The sequence below is a fragment of the Rhinopithecus bieti genome, unplaced genomic scaffold (genome assembly GCF_001698545.2).
Source record: "Rhinopithecus bieti isolate Rb0 unplaced genomic scaffold, ASM169854v2 scaffold_11161, whole genome shotgun sequence".
In the NCBI taxonomy this organism is placed as follows: domain Eukaryota; kingdom Metazoa; phylum Chordata; class Mammalia; order Primates; family Cercopithecidae; genus Rhinopithecus; species Rhinopithecus bieti.
The window spans coordinates 674,730-691,878 of NW_016806937.1; the positions used below are offsets into that span (position 1 = coordinate 674,730).

General features: G+C 44.2%; 1 long non-coding RNA gene across 1 annotated transcript in view; it reads right to left on the minus strand.

Annotated features, from left to right (window-relative positions):
• Nucleotides 1-1,315: 1,315 nt before the first annotated feature.
• The window catches only part of LOC108533844 (uncharacterized), a 30,430-nt gene continuing 14,596 nt past the window's right edge, over nt 1,316-17,149 (minus strand). The window contains exons 2-4 of the long non-coding RNA XR_001886829.1: nt 4,975-5,093; nt 4,032-4,167; nt 1,316-1,856 (exon numbers count right to left, since the gene is read on the minus strand). This is a non-coding gene — a long non-coding RNA (uncharacterized LOC108533844). The remainder of the gene's footprint in view (nt 1,857-4,031; nt 4,168-4,974; nt 5,094-17,149) is intronic.

The window sequence follows — 17,149 nt, forward strand, 5'->3', positions numbered from 1 at the left end:
TTTATTGAGCATCTTCTCTGTGCCAGGACTACACATACTCTTTTTTTTTTTTTTTTTTTTTTTTAGACAACGTCTCACTCTGTCATCCAGGCTGGAGCACAGTGGTGTGATCATAGCTCACTGTAACCTCAAACTCCTGGCTCAAATGATCCTCCTCCTGCAGCCTCCCAAAGTGCTGCAATTACAGGCATGAGCCACAATGCCCAGCCACATCCTAACTCATTTAATCACCACCACCCTTGGAGGGAGACACTTCTTTCTTGACATATTAACATAAGAAAACAAGTATCTCAATTCTTTAAACCCATCCTTAAAGATGTCATCCCTTAAAGTCATCATCCCTGTTTTACTAGAGGGGAAACCAAGTATGGGAGACTCCATGATGTAAGCCTGAGGTCACACAGCTGATAAGCGGCAGAACCAGGATGGCTGACCAGGTGATCAGACCACAGAGCCTGACCTCTTCACCACTGCACTTTCCTGCCTCCTGCAGTAAACCTCCCTGAGCACCAGCATCCTCATCTAGAAAAGAGAAATATTAGCAGTCCTCATTCTTAAAGCAAAGCCTGGCCTTCAGTAAGGGCTCCCAGAAGTGGTTATTATCATTACCTCTAGGTGAAAGCACTGCCTTTGACTACTTAGGGTCACTGTTCTAACAAATTTGATCTTTTTTCTTTTGCCAGTAGGTAGCATTGCTCCCAGTTTCCTTTTGGCCCTGGGATTGGAAAACCAAACTAGTAGCCAAGTTTTAGTGGGACTTGGTCAGGACCAAAATTGAAGATCCTAATTTCCAAGGGCGGGGGAGCCCGATGGGAGGGTGCCTTAGGCAACACCTGCCACCTGCCACTCCGTCTTCTTGTCCTCACATTGAGTTTGCAAAGCACCCCCACTAGAGGGTGTGCAGGTGTAAAAAACAGATTCAGGCACCTCAAGACTGGATTAAAGGCCTGGAGGGAGGCAGCATGGAGGGCTCCCTAGCACAGGAGATTCCAGCAGCTGCAGGGCCCACCTTGAAGAGCAGACTTGGTCAGGGAGGCCACCTGGAGAAGGACTTCTGCCTTTTTCTTTATGCACTGTATATGTTTTTGTTTGTTTGTTTGTTTTGTTTTGTTGCTGAGATGGAGTATCACTCTGTCGCCCAGGCTGGAGTGCAGTGCAGTGGCACGATCTTGGCTCACTGCAACCTCCGCCCCCTGGGTTCAAGCAATTCTCCTGCCTGGGATTACAGATGCCTGCCACCATGTCTGGCTAATTTTTGTATTTTTGGTAGAGACAGGGTTTGACCATCTTGGCCAGGTTGGTCTTGAATTCCTGACCTCATGATCCACCTGCCTCGGTCTCCCAAAGTGCTGAGATTACAGGCATGAGCCACTGAGCCCGGCCTATGCACTGTATATGTTTATGCTATTTTTCAGCATGCTTGTTTTACTTTTGTAATTTAAAACAAAACAAAACCTTTAAAATAAAGTAGTGTAAGGGTAGGGTTGTCTGTGGATTTCAGGAATCCAAATCCAGGGCCTCTCCCCACCCCTCTTGATCCAGAACCTGCCTATAAAGGACCTCAGTCTTCAGTTTCCCCAAACTCTTTAAGGCAACTGGGAATTAGGACCGCTCCTCAATTCGCAAAGGGACAGGGGCTGAGAGACCCCCGGGACAGAGCAGGCGGAACAGGGCTGGACTCCGTGAGAACTTTCCACCCAGCTTCCCTTAGGAAGCAGTCCTCCCAGGCTTCCCGTCCTTTAGTCTTTCATCACTTGACTTCCTTTCTGGAATTCCTGGTAACTCTGTGATGTGTCTGCTGTGGGCCGTGGGGGTGAAGCTCTCCATGTTGGTCTCTTCTGTCAGCTCATTTCACACTTGCAAGAAATGAAATTAAGAATCATATGTTCAAAATCACTTTGCAATGTGTCATATGAAAAACAGAAACAGTACCTTCCAGTCAGTAGACAGGAGGAAAAGCTACAACTGCTACTAATAGCTAACATATGTTGAGCACTTCCTACATGCCAGACTGCAAATTATTTACTTATATGATCATCTCAATCTTCCCAATAATCATGTGAAGAAGGTAATATTATTATCTCCAATTTATGGATCAGAAACGAATTCAAGCCCAAATTCCACCCCCCACACACACACATATCCCACGGAAGTGGTAGGAAAAGCCACCGAAATCAGTGTTAGTTACCTCCCACCCCCACCCTCAGAGACCCATCAGAACCCTGGATACCTAGTGGTGCCAGAAAAGGGGCAGAGGATCTTGGACCTCTAGTTTCATGCTTGTCACAAGCAACCTTGAGATATCCAATCACACGATACCCTTGGCCAAGCTCCCAATGGCCTCTTGTTATGGTGGATTCTCTGACATTTTCATGGGCTCGAAAATCCCTGGAGAGGCCACACATCCCAGTGTCCAGGATCCCCTATCCCTCAAAGCATCGTGCAGCCCTCCTCTCAGGCCCTTGCTCCACCCCCAGGTGAGGCCAGGGTCCACAGTGTTTCCTAGATGCTTATAGATCAAGCCTGTAAATAATCTTGGAAAAAGTTGCTGAAAATGAGACTAAGAGAGAAGCACTTACATTAAAATGGAATCACTGCACATCTAGAATGTGTCCTGTACAGGGAGGCCAAGGCGGGTGGATCACAAGGTCAGGAGTTCCAGACCAGCCTGGCCGACATGGTGAAAGCCAGTCTCTACTAAAAATACAAAAATTAGCTGGGTGTTGTGGCACGTACCTGTAATCCCAGCTACTCGGGAGGCTGAAGTAGGAGAATCGCTGGATCCCAGGAGTTGGAGGTTGAAGTGGGGGGGGCCCCTGCCCCCCATCTAAAAAAAAAAAAAAAAAAAAAAAAGAATGTGCCCTGTACAGATAAAGGAACTGTTTCTAAAGCTCCCCACTGTAGAGTTTTGAAATTGTATTCTGTTATTTTCCATTCACCTCTCCAGATCCATCCTCTCTCTCCTCTGTCCTGGTCTATGCTAAGAAGGCCAACCGTGGCAGATTTCATAGCCCGTTTCCTTGCACCATCAGGTAATCAGATGATGGGAGAGGAGAAAGGTCAGAAAATTGATTCCTCTCCCGCTGCTGGGTGTAATTTTGGCAGTGGTTATATTCCTCTACCTACCACCACTGCTTCTACCAGGTAGTTCCTCAACCTCTACTCCAACTTTCCCTGGGCCCTATAATGCCACCTCTCTCTCTCCTTCCTTCAGGGTTAGGGACAGTGACAGTTCCCACCGTGCTAGTCTCTAGGTGCCTCATCATCTCTCCTGAATGTCCCTAATCCTGCTCACACCTCTGTAAATTGTCCCTTCATTAAACTCTGGTTCTGTTGAAAGGTAGCAGGCTCTTCCACACCAAATATACCATTTGGCATGAGGATTATTTTGAGCTGAAAGCAGCTGAGAAGAAGTAGATATAAGAAAAGCTTTCTGTTTGCCTCTATTTGCCTAAAGCAGGACATAGGTGTCCCTCCTCCCCTTCCTACTGGGAAGGACAAAGGTGGATTAATGAAGATGTCTTCAGGGCCTTATTAGACCAGAGGAATCTTCCTAACAAATTTTTCTAACCAGTCTTTATCTACCATTAGTTTCTTGTATATTTGCCTTCCTACAATTTGCGATCCCTTAGAGACTCAAGGTCCTTTTTGTCTTATCACTTCTCTAAAAATGTATTGTCTTTTGTCAGAGATACTATATAAGCTGGAATTCTAAATAACCTCTTTGAGAATTACTCATTCCCTGGCTGTCTCCCATGCACATGTGATATATACATGTTAATACAATCTTGTTTTTCTCTTGTTAATCTGTCTTTTGTTGCAAATACTAGCAGGGGTCCCAGCTAAGAACTCAGAAAGGTGAAGGGCAAATTGTTTTTCCTCCCCTAAACTGTAAACACGTTGTACCCCCTCTTTCCTGCTGGAAACTGACTGTTACACAGACTGTGCTTTTGACTTGGCCTTGGTGAAGAAGGTTCTTTTTGGAGTTAAGCATCAGTGTTTCCTGTGAGGGTCATGTGGCTACAGCTCACCTCCGCCTCTCCCCCAGAATGGCAGCATGGTCCAGCATCTTCTCTTGCTCTCTCCTGGTCCAAATCTCTACCCAGTCACAGTCACCTCCCAACAGTCTCTCTGCTCCCACTTTGCCTTCACAAAGCAGCCAAATATCTTTATTTTAAAAAGAGAGAAAATAACATTTTGCAAGATGTAACCATTAGAGGAAAATGGGTAAAGAGACTTGAGGTCTCTCTATATTATTTCTTACAATTGCTTGTGAGTCTATAATTATTTCATAATGAGAAGTTCAATTTTTAAAAGTTCAAAGGTAAGAACAGAAGAAGATCAGGGAGCAGCGTGAAAGGCACTATGAAGAAAACACAGAAAGAAAACATGACTGTGAAATCACTGTGCTGGGAAAGGGAGACAAATTGTTGTCACAATTTAAGGTACTTAGGTAGCTAGCTCTCAGCTTTATCAGTATCCAAAAATGGCACTTCAGAATTTAGATATCCAGGGGGAGGTGGGGATGGTGAATGGGTACCAAAAAAATAGAAAGAATGAATAAGACCAGTATTTGATAGCACAGCAGGGTGACTGTAGTCAATAATAACTTAATTGCACATTTTGAAATAACTTAGAGTGTAACTAGATTGTTTGTAATTCAAAGGAGAAATGCTTGAGGGGATGGATACCCCTTTCTCCAGGATGTGCTTATTTCACATTGCATGCCAGTATCTCAGCATCTCACATACCCCATAAATATATACATCTAGGCACTCACAAAATTTTTTAAAATTAAAAAATAAAATAGAGAAAAATAAAGTAAAAATACTGTTTTAACTACAAAACAAAAAAACAAAATGTCACTATCAAGATGCTTCCTCAACATGAACTTTCAGGAATTGTGGTCACAGAAATACATCAAAGATGGTAGAGTTGAGAGACTGGAGACTGGAGAATGAAGTGCACACTCACCAAGATCCCGGCCTGCCCTGCACTGGTTTCAAAAAGGTCTAGAGCTGTGCTCTCCAATATGGTAGCCTGAGTCATATGGCCATTGAGAACTTGAAATGTGGCTAGTTCACTGAAATAAGCTGTAAGCATAAAATACAAGACAGATCTGCAAGAATTCACATAAAATAAGAATTTCAAATATCTGACTGATATTTTTATGTTGATCATATTTTGAAATCATAATATTTTGTATATATTGTGCTAAATAAAGTATATTATTAAGGTTTTTATAAATGAGAAAAGTCCTGGTGTGAAAATATTTTCAACACTTACTGAATAAACCAAAAAAACTCTCACAAGTGTTTTGTTCCCTTTTGGATCACTTCCAGCAAAATACAAATATGCTGTTATTTCCCCTATTTAAAAAAAAAAAAAAAAAGCTTCCTCTGCCAAGCACCGTGGCCCATGCCTGTAATCCTAGCACTTTGGGAGGCTGAGGCAGGCAGATTGCTTGAGCTCAGGAGTTCATGACCAGCCTGGTAACATGGCAAGATTCTGTCTCTACCAAAAATACAAAAATTAGCTGGGTGTGGTGGCACATGCCTGTGGTCTCAGCTACTCAGGAGGCTGAGGCAGGAGGATTGCTCAAGCTTGGGAGGCATAGGTTACAGTGAGCTGAGATTGCACCACTGCACTCCAGCCTGGGTGACAGAATGAGACCCCCCTCTCAAAAAAAAAGAAGCTTTCTCTATGAATAAATAACTCCAAATAGTATATGTGTACTTCCCCCACTCTGGAGGTGAAGCTTAACTCTCCTCCCATTTATAGATGGGCTGTACTTCACGACTTGATTCCAAAAAGTAGATTATGGAAAGGGAAAAATAGTGACTTCATAGGAGGGAACCTGGCAGACACCATTTTAACCAAGTGACCTAGGTTAACATCACCAGCGATAGAATTTGGTATCAAATACTCCCTGATATGTTGGGATGAGAAGGGCACGTCATCTCTGTGGTTTTCTTCCCCAAATCTGTAAATTCTAATCATAAGAAAACATCAGCTAAACCCAAATCGAAGGACATTCTACAAAACACCTGACCAGTTTGCCCCAAAACTGCCACGTTCGTGAAAAATGAAGAAAGTCTGAGAAACTGTCACTGATCAGAAGAGATTAAAGAGACATGATTACTAAATACAATCCTGGGTGCACTCCTGGAATGGATCCTGGAGCAGAAAAAAGGACATTAATGAGAAAATTGGTGAAATCTGATTAGAGCTGATAGTTTGGTTCCTGACACTGTAGCAATGTTAATTTCTCGGTTTTGACAAACATACATGGTTATGCAAGATGGTAACTCCAGGAAGCTGGGCAAAGGAACTGCAGGATCTCTTGCCTAAGGCTGGAGATTGGGGTAGTAATAGGAGAATCAATTGTGAGGAGAACTTTTTAGGGTGATAAGAAGGCTCTATCTGTATTTTGATTGTGGTGGTGGTTACGTAGCTGGATATATTTGTCAAAACTCACCAAACTGTACATTTAAAGTGACTGTATTTTGTTATTTGTAAATTATGCCTCAAGAAAAGTGATTTAAAATGTTTTTAAATAAAAAAATGGCCAAGCGTGATGGCTTACACCTGTAATCCCAGCACTTTAAGAGGCCAAGGTGGGTGGATTGCTTGAACCCAGGAGTTCGAGGCCAGCCTGGAAAACAGGGTAAAACTCTATCTCTACAAAAAATACAAAACAATTAGCTGGGTGGGGTGGTGCTCACCTGTAGCCCCAGCTACTTGTGAGGCTGAAGTGGGAGGATGACTTGGGCCCAGGGGGTCAAGGCTGCAGTAAGCCATGATCACACCATTGCACTCCATTCTGGGCATCAGAGTGAGACTATCTCAAGAAAATAGGTTAATTTTTAAAAATAAAATCATGTCAGTCCCATATATGAAATTCTCCAGTGGCTTCCCATTACACATGGAATAAAATCCAAACTCCTGTGTCTGGAAATCATTCCAACATATCAAATTTGGTCTCACCTCCTGGCCTTGGCACTTGCAGTTCCCTACACCTGGAATCCGCCTGAAATGTTTTACCCCAAATCTTTTCAAGTCTAGCTGTGAAGGGTTGGGGTCTGAGCCTTCTGCACCAATCTCAACCTGAAACTAAGCACCTCCTACTCCAGGTTCCAGATGTCCTCAAGCTCCAGCCTAGGCTTCTCCGCTCATCTGAGAATCAAGACTCAGGCATCCACCCCTGACTCCTGCCCGTCCCCAGTGGAACTCAGATGGCTCTGCAGGCCCTCCTAACTTTGATTGAACTCAGAATTCTCACTAAGCATCCCTCCCAGCTCTACATCCTAGCTTAACATCAGCCTATCCCTCCTCTCACGCTTCCCTGGCCTGGCTTCCCCGACAAGAAACATTCTAGCCTAACGTCATCCAAGCACCTTCAACAGTTCCTGGCACTAGCGGGTGCTCTTTAAATATTTGGTGAATGAATGATTGCCTATTCCAATAAATCAGTATTCACATCTTGAATAACTCATTTGGCAGGACCTACTATACCACCTTACAATTCTCTCCACCTGGAATGCTCTGCCCCTAGATTGTTTCAAACCTGGCTCTTACAATCAGATCTCAGCTCAACACTCCCTTCCTCAGAGAGGACTGCCCTGCACCCCTAGTCTCTCACATCACCCTGCTCTATCTATCCCAGCCTGTAGGATTCACCTATATAACTTCTCCCCATTGAAAAGTACAGAATAGATTATATGGTTTTGCACTAATAAGCATTGAGAAGTGATGTTTCTTTTTCTTGTTTTGCACCATTTACCACCTCTATATCATGTAGATAACCTGACATTCACTAAATGCAATCCTGGGTACAATCCTGGACTGGATCCTGGAACAGAAAAAGGACATTAGTGAGAAAATTGGTGAAATCTGGAGAGTGTAGTTTGGTTAATAATATTATAGCATATTATTACTATAAGTATCCTTAGGTTCTAGGCATCCTTAAGATTCTAGGCAACATGAGTGAGCCGGAGACTGCAGAAGCAAAGAAGGGAAGCCATGGGAGAGTGATCACCATTTGCACACATATGAGGATCAGGACTTCATGTTTTTATAAATAACAATAAAGCATCGCATCCTTAGTCATCCAAAGATTTATTCAGTCAATTACTTTTAGGAAACTCAGAAAGATTTGACCCACTGGAATCCAAATACCGTAATAGTTTTACCAGACAATTCACTCAAAGCATTTTGATTAATTTTTGTTGATATGGTTGTTACTTTTCTAACATTCTCTGGCTTTTGCATAAGCTTCTTTTTTTCCTTTTTAGACAGAGTCTCGCTCTGTCACCCACACTGGAGTGCATTGGCACAATCTCAGCTCACTGCAACCTCCACACCTCTACCTCCCAGGTTCAAGCAATTCTCCTGCCTCAGCCTCCCGAGTAGTTGGGATTACAGGTGTGCGCCACCACACTGGGCTAATTTTTGTATTTTTAGTAGAGACCAGGTTTCGCCCTGTTGGCCAGGCTGGTCTTGAACTCCTGACCTCAAGTGATCCACCTGTCTCGGCCTCCCAAAGTGCTAGGATTGCAGATGTGAACCACCATGCCTGGCCAGGCATAAGCTTCTGATTTTGAAATGACTATATAATTTACATTAGTTGTGATTGTTTTCAATCTACCAACCTACTCTTCTTAATCTTTTCATTGTTAGGATCTATGAAAAACTCCTCCCACTTTCATCTCCACCTGCCAAACCCACAGTAGTAAATGAAATTGATGGGAAGGTGTGACCCGAGATGTGCTAACAATGACAAGCCTGCTTTGCCAGAGCAACAAAGAGCTGAGCTAAGAAGTCTTCAAATGATTCTGAAATTAGAGGAGGCCACACCTGGATGCAGTAAGCCCAGGTCTCAAGGGGCAGAGGAACCAGCTTCTGGCCCATCCTGTCCTGGGTTCAGATCAAAGCTGATAGCTGGAGTCTGTTCCATTTTCCAAGAAGTGTGCTCTTTATAGCCCCCTGCATTCCTGGGTGTGACTAGCATCAGACGCTGGCTCAGCCTTGACTCAGCTTTAGTAACTACCTATTTGAGCGGGAAGCCAACCTCTGGAGCACCTGCTCTGGAAGGTTTGAGTTTTTCTACTTTGGTACAAACTCCTATAGCTGAAAGCAATATGCAGCTTTGTGAATCTGAACATCATGTCCTCAGGGGACATGGAAGACTAAAGGAAACTCCAAGTTCCATTTCCACATTCATGGCATTTCCAAGTAGGAAGGGGCCAGAGAGATCACCAGCCCAGGCTTCTGCCCAAGGTGAGAATCGCCATCCTGCCCCTGTTTAAATACTTCCTGTGTGCGGGTGGCTCACATCTCACATGGAAGCCATTACATTTCAATGCAGTTCCCAGGTTGAGACCATCCTGGACAATAGAGCAAGACTCTGTCTCTACAAAAAAAATACAAAAAAATTAGCTGGGCATGGTACCATACACCTGTAGTCCCAGCTACTCGGGAGGCTGAGGTGGGAGGATCACTAGAGCCCAGGAGGTCGCGGCTGCAGTGAACTATGATCGCACCACTGCACTCCAGCCTGGGTAACAGAACAAGACCCTGTCTCTGGAAAAGAAATTCTCAGAAATGCCCAAGTTATAATGAGCCACATTATCAGTCTGTGGAAACGGATTGGCTTCATCACTCTGCCCCTGTCAGCTTCTCGGGTATTTGAAGATATATCATCTTCCCTCCAAGCCTCCTCGATGCTGAAACCCCCATGTGGCCCCTTCATGGGATCCTGGGGAATGCAATTCCTAGTTTCTTTATCAACCTGGGCACACTTTAGCATCACATCTTCCTTAAGGGGCCAGCTCCGAGAGAAACAGAACCCTAAAGCAGATGTGGACATGTCATGAGAACCTCCTCTGGCTCCCTACACCCAAAAAGTCTCCCTTTCCCTCTACCAGCCTCAGCTCCCAGGTGCAAACAAGAGGTAACACAGAGATCAGGGCTGTGCCAACACTGTAGAACTCTCCAGAGGAAGACACTGAGAAACAAAGATCAGCGCTCCCTCCCTTTTTTTTTTTTTCTTTTTTTTTGGGCGGGGCAATTGACTAGAGGTTTATTTTGCCAAGGTCAAGGATGTGACTGGGAAAAAGAAACACAAGTCACAGTAGGATCTAAGACCTGTGCTTGTTCCAAAGAAGATTTTAGGAACTTTGATACTTAAAGGGGAAGCAGCATTATCCCCTTTGATATTTAAAGGGGAAAGACCTTCCTCTCCTCTTCCTCAAGGAGAGGAAGGGAAATAAAAAAGGAGAGAGAGTAGGCAATGAAGCCAAGTGGTTACATTTTTGTGAGGCTCTGATTAGCGCTCAGTGAATCGATACTTTTTTTTATGTGGAAAGAGGGAGTAGGGGAAAAGTCAGTGATGCATTTTCTGGTGTTCAGTAACTCCATTTTACATAAGATAAAGTAAGCATGCGAAATTACAGTTATCTATTTGGGAACAAAAAAGGCAGTTTCTTGCATGACTCAGTTCCCAAACTTAACTTCCCTCCAGTGTAGTGAGTTTGGGGTCCCCAGATTCTCTTTTCTTTCAGCAGCAGCAACTATGCCCAGCTCGTCCTTGGCAGTTACATGCTACCACTTAGCCCTGCCATCCTGAAATCCAATTACTCCCATTGGATTTAGGTTTCCTAATTCAGTGACTGCAGTTCCCACTGTTAAGTTCTGGCCTACAGAGAAATCACAGTACTGCTGCCTTTTTTGTTTTTGTTTTTAAGACAGGGTCTCGCTCTGTCACCCAGGCGGGATTGCAGTGGCACTATCACGGCTCACTGCAACCTCAACCTCCCAGGCACAAGTGATCCTCCCATCTCAGCCTCCTGAGTAGCTAGAACTACAAGTGTGTGTGCCACCACACCCAGAATTTTTGTATTTTTTTGTAGACATGGGTTTTGCCATGTTGCCCAGGCTGGTCTCATATCCTGGACTCAAGACATCTGCCCACCTCGGCCTCCTCCCAAAGTGTTGAGATTATAGGCGTGAGCCACCATGCCTGGCCTCACAGAGCTTCTTAAGGATGTGGGGGTTCCTCTCACAGATTTATTTCTGACAGGACTGGAAAAAGCATGTCTTCTGGACCTTCCCAATGTGGTTGACTAGGTCTTAAATGACAAATCCATCGACAAAAGTGAACTGGCCGAGGTGATGAGGCTTGATGGATTCCCGCACAACACAGAAAAGGCGTGCTTACCTGCAGAAGGCGTGCTCACCTGCAGAAGGTGTGCTAACCTGCAGAAGGCGTGCTTACCTACAGAAAGTGTGCCCACCTGCAGAAGGCATGCTCACCTGCAGAAGGCGTGCTCACCTGTGACTGTGAAGACGTGAAATGGAGAGTAGGATTTGGGACACCACACAGGATAAACAGGCAAAAGGGGAAGCTGGGACCACCTGTTTTGGGGTGACTCAGTATCTCAGAATGTGAGCTTGTTTTTTTTTTTTTTTTTTTTTTTTTTTTTTTTATACGTAAATTTCTTTTTATTGGAGAAAAAAAGAAACAAGCAAGACTTGGCAGTATGTTTTTTAGGCATAGATACCAATGAAACAAAAACTGCATTTTAAATTTTTTTTAAAAATTTTATTTTCTGGGCCTGGGCGCGGTGGCCTCAAGCCTGTAATCCCAGCACTTTGGGAGCGCGGAGACGGGGGTGGATCACGCACGGTCAGGAGTTGAGACTATCCTGGCTGACGCGGGTGAAACCCCGTCTCTACTAAAAGAATACCAGAAAGCTAGCCGGGCGAGGGTGGCTTGGCGCCTGTTCGTCCAGCTTTACAGATCAGGAGCCAAAAAAGAATGTCTGTGGCAGGAAAAAAAAAAACGCGAGAGGAATGCGTAAACCCGGGAGCGGAGCCTTGTCAGCTGAGCTGAGATCCGGCCCACTTGCCCAGTCCAGCGGCGACAGAGCGAGACTCCGCTTCAAAAAAAAAAAAAAAAATTATTTCCAAAGGCTACTGGGGAACAGGTGGTGTTTGGTTACATAAGTAAGTTCTTTAGTGGTGATTCGTGAGATTTTTGTGCACCCATCACCCGAGCAGGATACGCTGCACCAATTTGTAGTCTTTTACCCTCACTTCCTTCCCACTCTTTTCCCCTGAGTCCCCAAAGTTCATGGTGTCATTCTTATGCGTTTGCATCCTCATAGCTTAGCTCCCACTTATGAGTGAGAACATACGATGTTTGGTTTTCCATTCCTGAGTTGCTTCAATTATAATAGTCACCAATCTCATCCAGGTTATTGTGAATGCCATTAATTCATTCCTTTTCATGGCTGAGTAGTATTCCATCATATATATATGATATATGTATGATATATATCATATATATCTGTGGATAAGGAAACTTATCCGTATGTATGTATATATATACACCACAGTTTCCTTATCCACAGAATGTGAGCTTGTTTAGAGACAGGGGCTTTGCAGAGAAAATCAAAGTAGGGTGTCATAATCAAATGCATTATCCAATATGACTGGTGTCCTTATAAAAAGGGGATATTTGGACATGAGACACACACACAGGGAGGGTAGTACATGAAGATGAAGACAGAGATCAGGATGATGCTTCTACCAGCCAAGCAATGCCAAGGATGGCCAGCAAACCACCAGAAGCCAGGAGAGGCGTGGAACAAATTCTTTCTCACGGCATCTGAGGGAACCAACTCTGCCAACACCTTGATCTTGGTGTTGTAGCCTCTAGGACTATGAGAAAATACATTTCTGTTGTTTAAGCTGCTCAGTTTGTAGTACTTTGTTAGGGCAGCCCAAGCAAATGAACACACCACCCCTAGGCCTAAAGGAATAAGGAAACTCTGTCTCAGAAACCCAGTGAGAGGGCACCTGGCTGGAGCTGCTGGAGGCAGCAGTGTAAGAAGGAAACAAGCACTGAAAATCTCAACCTCCTTCTCCTCCCACCTTTGTCTCCTGCATTGCTTAAGCCAACTGGAAGCCAGTGAGGAAAGGAGGTGGGGGGATGCAAGCCAAGAGTATGCACCCACTTGGAGAGGATGTTGTCCACACTTCCCTTCTGACCTATTTATGTGGGGTCCTCAGTTAATGGAGCAGGAAGGGAACTCAGGAGCACCTGATCCAGCCCTTTCCTTTGACCCCTGGGGAAACTGAGTCTTAGAGGGGAATGTAAGAATGCAACCAATCAATGCAGAGTCAAGGCTAAGTCAGTTCTCTTGACTCCTAGTCATGTGCTCCTTCTGAACAGGGCTGCTTTTTATCACTGGTGTCTTTCACCTTCCACTCACCCACCTGAGCTCTTTAGCCCAGAGCCTTTTAAAAGTATTTCTTTAATTTCTTATTTGAATAGGTAATACTTTGATATACCAAATTAAAAGGTATAAAAGCACATACATGAGGATGTGGAGAAATTGGAATTCAATCTTTGTACATTGCTGGGGGAACTGTAAAATGGTGCTGTGGAAAACAGGACAAGTCCTCAAAGATTAAACAGAATTACCATATGATCCAGCAATTCCACTCCTACATATATACCCAAAAGAAACGAAAACAAGGACTCAAAAAAAACACTTGCATCAATGCTCACAACAGCATTATTCGTGATAATGCTTCCAGCCTAAAGGTAGAAGCAACCCAAGTGTCCATCAACAAAAGAAACAAAACGTGGTCAGTACATACAATGGAATATTATTCAACCATGAAAAGGAATGAAGTTCCGACCCCTGCTATAATATGGATGAACCTTGAAGATATTATGTTAAGTGAAATAAGCCACCCACAAAAAGACAAATACTGTATGATTCCACTTATGTGAGGTACCTAGTCAAATTCCTAGAAGCAGAAAGTAGGATAGAGGTTACCAAGGGCTGGGGGGAGGAGGAAATGGGGAGTTATCGTGTAATAGGTACAGAGTTTCTGTTGGGGATGATGAAAAAGTTCTGGAAATAATGGTGATGGTCACCCCCATTTTACAGGTCCGGACTCTGAGGCAGGAAGAGATTAAATATCTTGCTTAAGATCCCCTGACAATGAAGGACAGAACCGGGGATTGAACCCACAGAGTGGGGCTTTAGGGCCCTTGCTCTTGTTTTGTTTACTACATGAGCTGCCTCTCAAGCACAACTTTGTGGCTTAATGCCACTGAATTGCATACTTTAAAGTGGTTAAAATGGTAAAATTTATGTTATATATATTTTATCACAATAAAATGTATATTTACTTTTTTTTTTTTTTTTTTCTGAGACAGTGCCTCTGTCACCCAGGCTGGAGTGCAGTGGCATTATCTCAGCTCACTGCAACCTCCACCTCCCAGGTTCAAGTGATTCTCTTGCCTTAGCCTCCCGAGTAGCTGGGATTACAGATGCCCGCTACCACACCTGGCTAATTTTTGTGTTTTTAGTAGAGATGGGGTTTCACCATGTTGGCCAAGCTGGTTTCAAACTCCTGACCTCAGGTGATCCATCCTCCTCAGCCTCCCAAGGTACTGGGATATTTACTTTAAGGCCAGGCATGGTGGCTTCACACCTATAATCCCAGCAGTTTGGGAGGTCGAGATGGGTGGATTACTTGAGCCCAGGAGTTCGAGACCAGCCTGGGCAACGTGGGAAAACCCCATCCCTACAAGAAACAAAAGTATATTTACTTTAAAAAGGACATAATGTGTACAATGAAAGAAAGTCCCCCTCCCATCCCAGTCCTCACCACCAAAATCCTCTCCCTGGAGATGCCCCACTGATGTAGTTCCCTGGGTCTCCTTCCACAGATGGTCTGTGGTTACACAGATAAGTCCTCTCTTCTTAAACATATGCCTTACCTAGCTTTTGTGTACTCCATAAATGATAGAATACTACATGCACGGTTTTATATTTTTCTTTTTTCATTTCATATGCTTTGGAGAGCATCCTCATTTTTTTAAGGCCACATATTATTTCTGCACAAAGCCTTTTATGCAGGAACTGTTCAACTAATATGTGAAGGTGACAACAATTGCATTTTAATAAGTACATTATCTTAACTCCAAAGAATGAATTAGGAATGGTAGAATTTCAGGTCAGGTGCGGTGGCTCATGCCTGTAATCTCAGCACTTTGGGAGGCCAAGGCAGGAGGGTTGCTCAAGTCCAGGAGTTCAAAACCAGCCTGGGCAATGTAGTGAGACCCCATCTCTATGAAAAATAAAAAATCAGCCAGAAATGGTGATGTGCACCTGTGACCTCAGCTACACAGGAGGCTGAGGTGGGAGAACCGCTTGAACTCAGGAGGTCAAGGCTGCAGTAAGCCATGATCTCACCTCTGCCACTCCAGCCTGGGTGACAGAGTAACACACTCCATCTCCAAAAAAAAAAAAAGAAAAGAAGGAAAGAAGGAAGGAAGGAAGGAAGGAAGGAAGGAAGGAAGGAAGGAAGGAAGGAAGGAAGGAAGGAAAAGGAAAAAAGAAATGGTAGAATTTCATAAACCTGCAAAGTATGTGTATGCATGGAGAGAGGATGGGATAGGGGTTTAGTCTTTTAGGTCAGCTTTACAAAGTTTACAGGGGCTACATCTGGCAAAAGGCCCTGTGCTAGATGCTGGTTACAATAAATAACAGCCAACGACTGTATGGCTCTCATCCCACAGCAGCTACTGTTATAAGCACTTTAACCATGTTGACTTATTTAATCCTCGCAACAACTTGATGTTGTAGGTGCTATTATTAATTACCCCCATTTTACAGGTCCAGACTCTGAGGCAGGAAGAGATTAAGTATCTTGCTTAAGATCCCCTGACAATGAAGGACAGAACCAGGGATTGAACCCACAGAGTGGGGCTTTAGGGCCCTTGCTCTTGTTTTGTTTACTACATGAGCTGCCTCTCAGGCACGCAAACACTTACTGAACTTCATGCCAAGCCCTGGGCTTCCTACTGAGAGAGATATAATGATGTCTTAGCCATAAACCTCACCCTCAAGGTGTGACAGGGACACAGTTCACCCCAATACAAGGTGGGCAACTGATCTGTGTTATACAAGAGGAACATATAGAATGTTCTGGAGGCTAAAGGAGAGATGGTACCGAACACTGAATGCCATGTGGAGGATGTGACACTTAGATGTGAAAGGCAGCAACAGCCATTTCTTACATCGAGTCTTCCTGACAATTCTATTATCATCCCCATTTCATAGGTTTAAAAAGATTACTGTAATCCTAACACTTTGGGAGGCTGAGGCTGGAGGATTGTTTGAGCCCAGAAGTTCAAGACCAGCCTGGACAATATAGTGAGACCCAGAATCTACCAAAAAAAAATTTTTTTTAATTAGCCAGTATAGTGGTGCACACCTGTAGTCCCAGCTGCTTGGGAGGCTGAGGCAGGAGGATCACTTGAGCCCAGGATGTCAAGGTTGCAGTGAACCACGATTGCACTACTGCACTCCAGCCTGGGTGACAGAGTGAGACCTTGTCTCAAAAAATAATAATAATAATTAATTGAGGCTCCCAGAGATGAATTAAAGTGGTAGAGTTGGGATTCTCTCCCAGGCTTCTCTAACTCAGAGCCATGCCTTGCCGAGACAGCCTGGCAAGGTCTACCCCACGCTGTTCACATCAACCCATCAGGGATGTTTGGGTTCTTTAGTGGGCTTGGTGCAAACCACCATCCTTGGCAGGGCTGCACCGGGCAATTAACAAACCAAAAGCACTTTGAAGATAAAATTGTCCATAAAAAGGGCTGGTTCCCACAGGTGCAGGCAATGAGGCAGGGACAGTTTGTGGGGAAGCTTGTGGTGACGACAACATGGGATCCTTGAACAAGGAGGCTGAGTTTCCAGGCACTTCCAAAAATCTCCTTCTCTGGCCCCAGAGGAAGCTATGATTTGAAACCATCCCTATAAAGTTTACAAAATTAATCAGCTGACAAGGGAGGGAGGGAAGTGAAACTAAACCAAGCTTTCAGGACATTCAGCATTAATCACCAGGTCACCTTGCTCCCTGGCCTCCTTCCTCATGGTCACTCACTGCCTCTTGCCCTTGAATGACATAAACCCTGCCACCCCTTAACTGCTCTGTAGATAACAACATGAACATTGTGAAACATTGTTTTCCATTTGAGATAGTCTTTCAAGTCCTGCGTAACAGTGAAACTACTGACGTCAGCTGTTCTGAAGGACTCCACTGACATCAGCTGGTC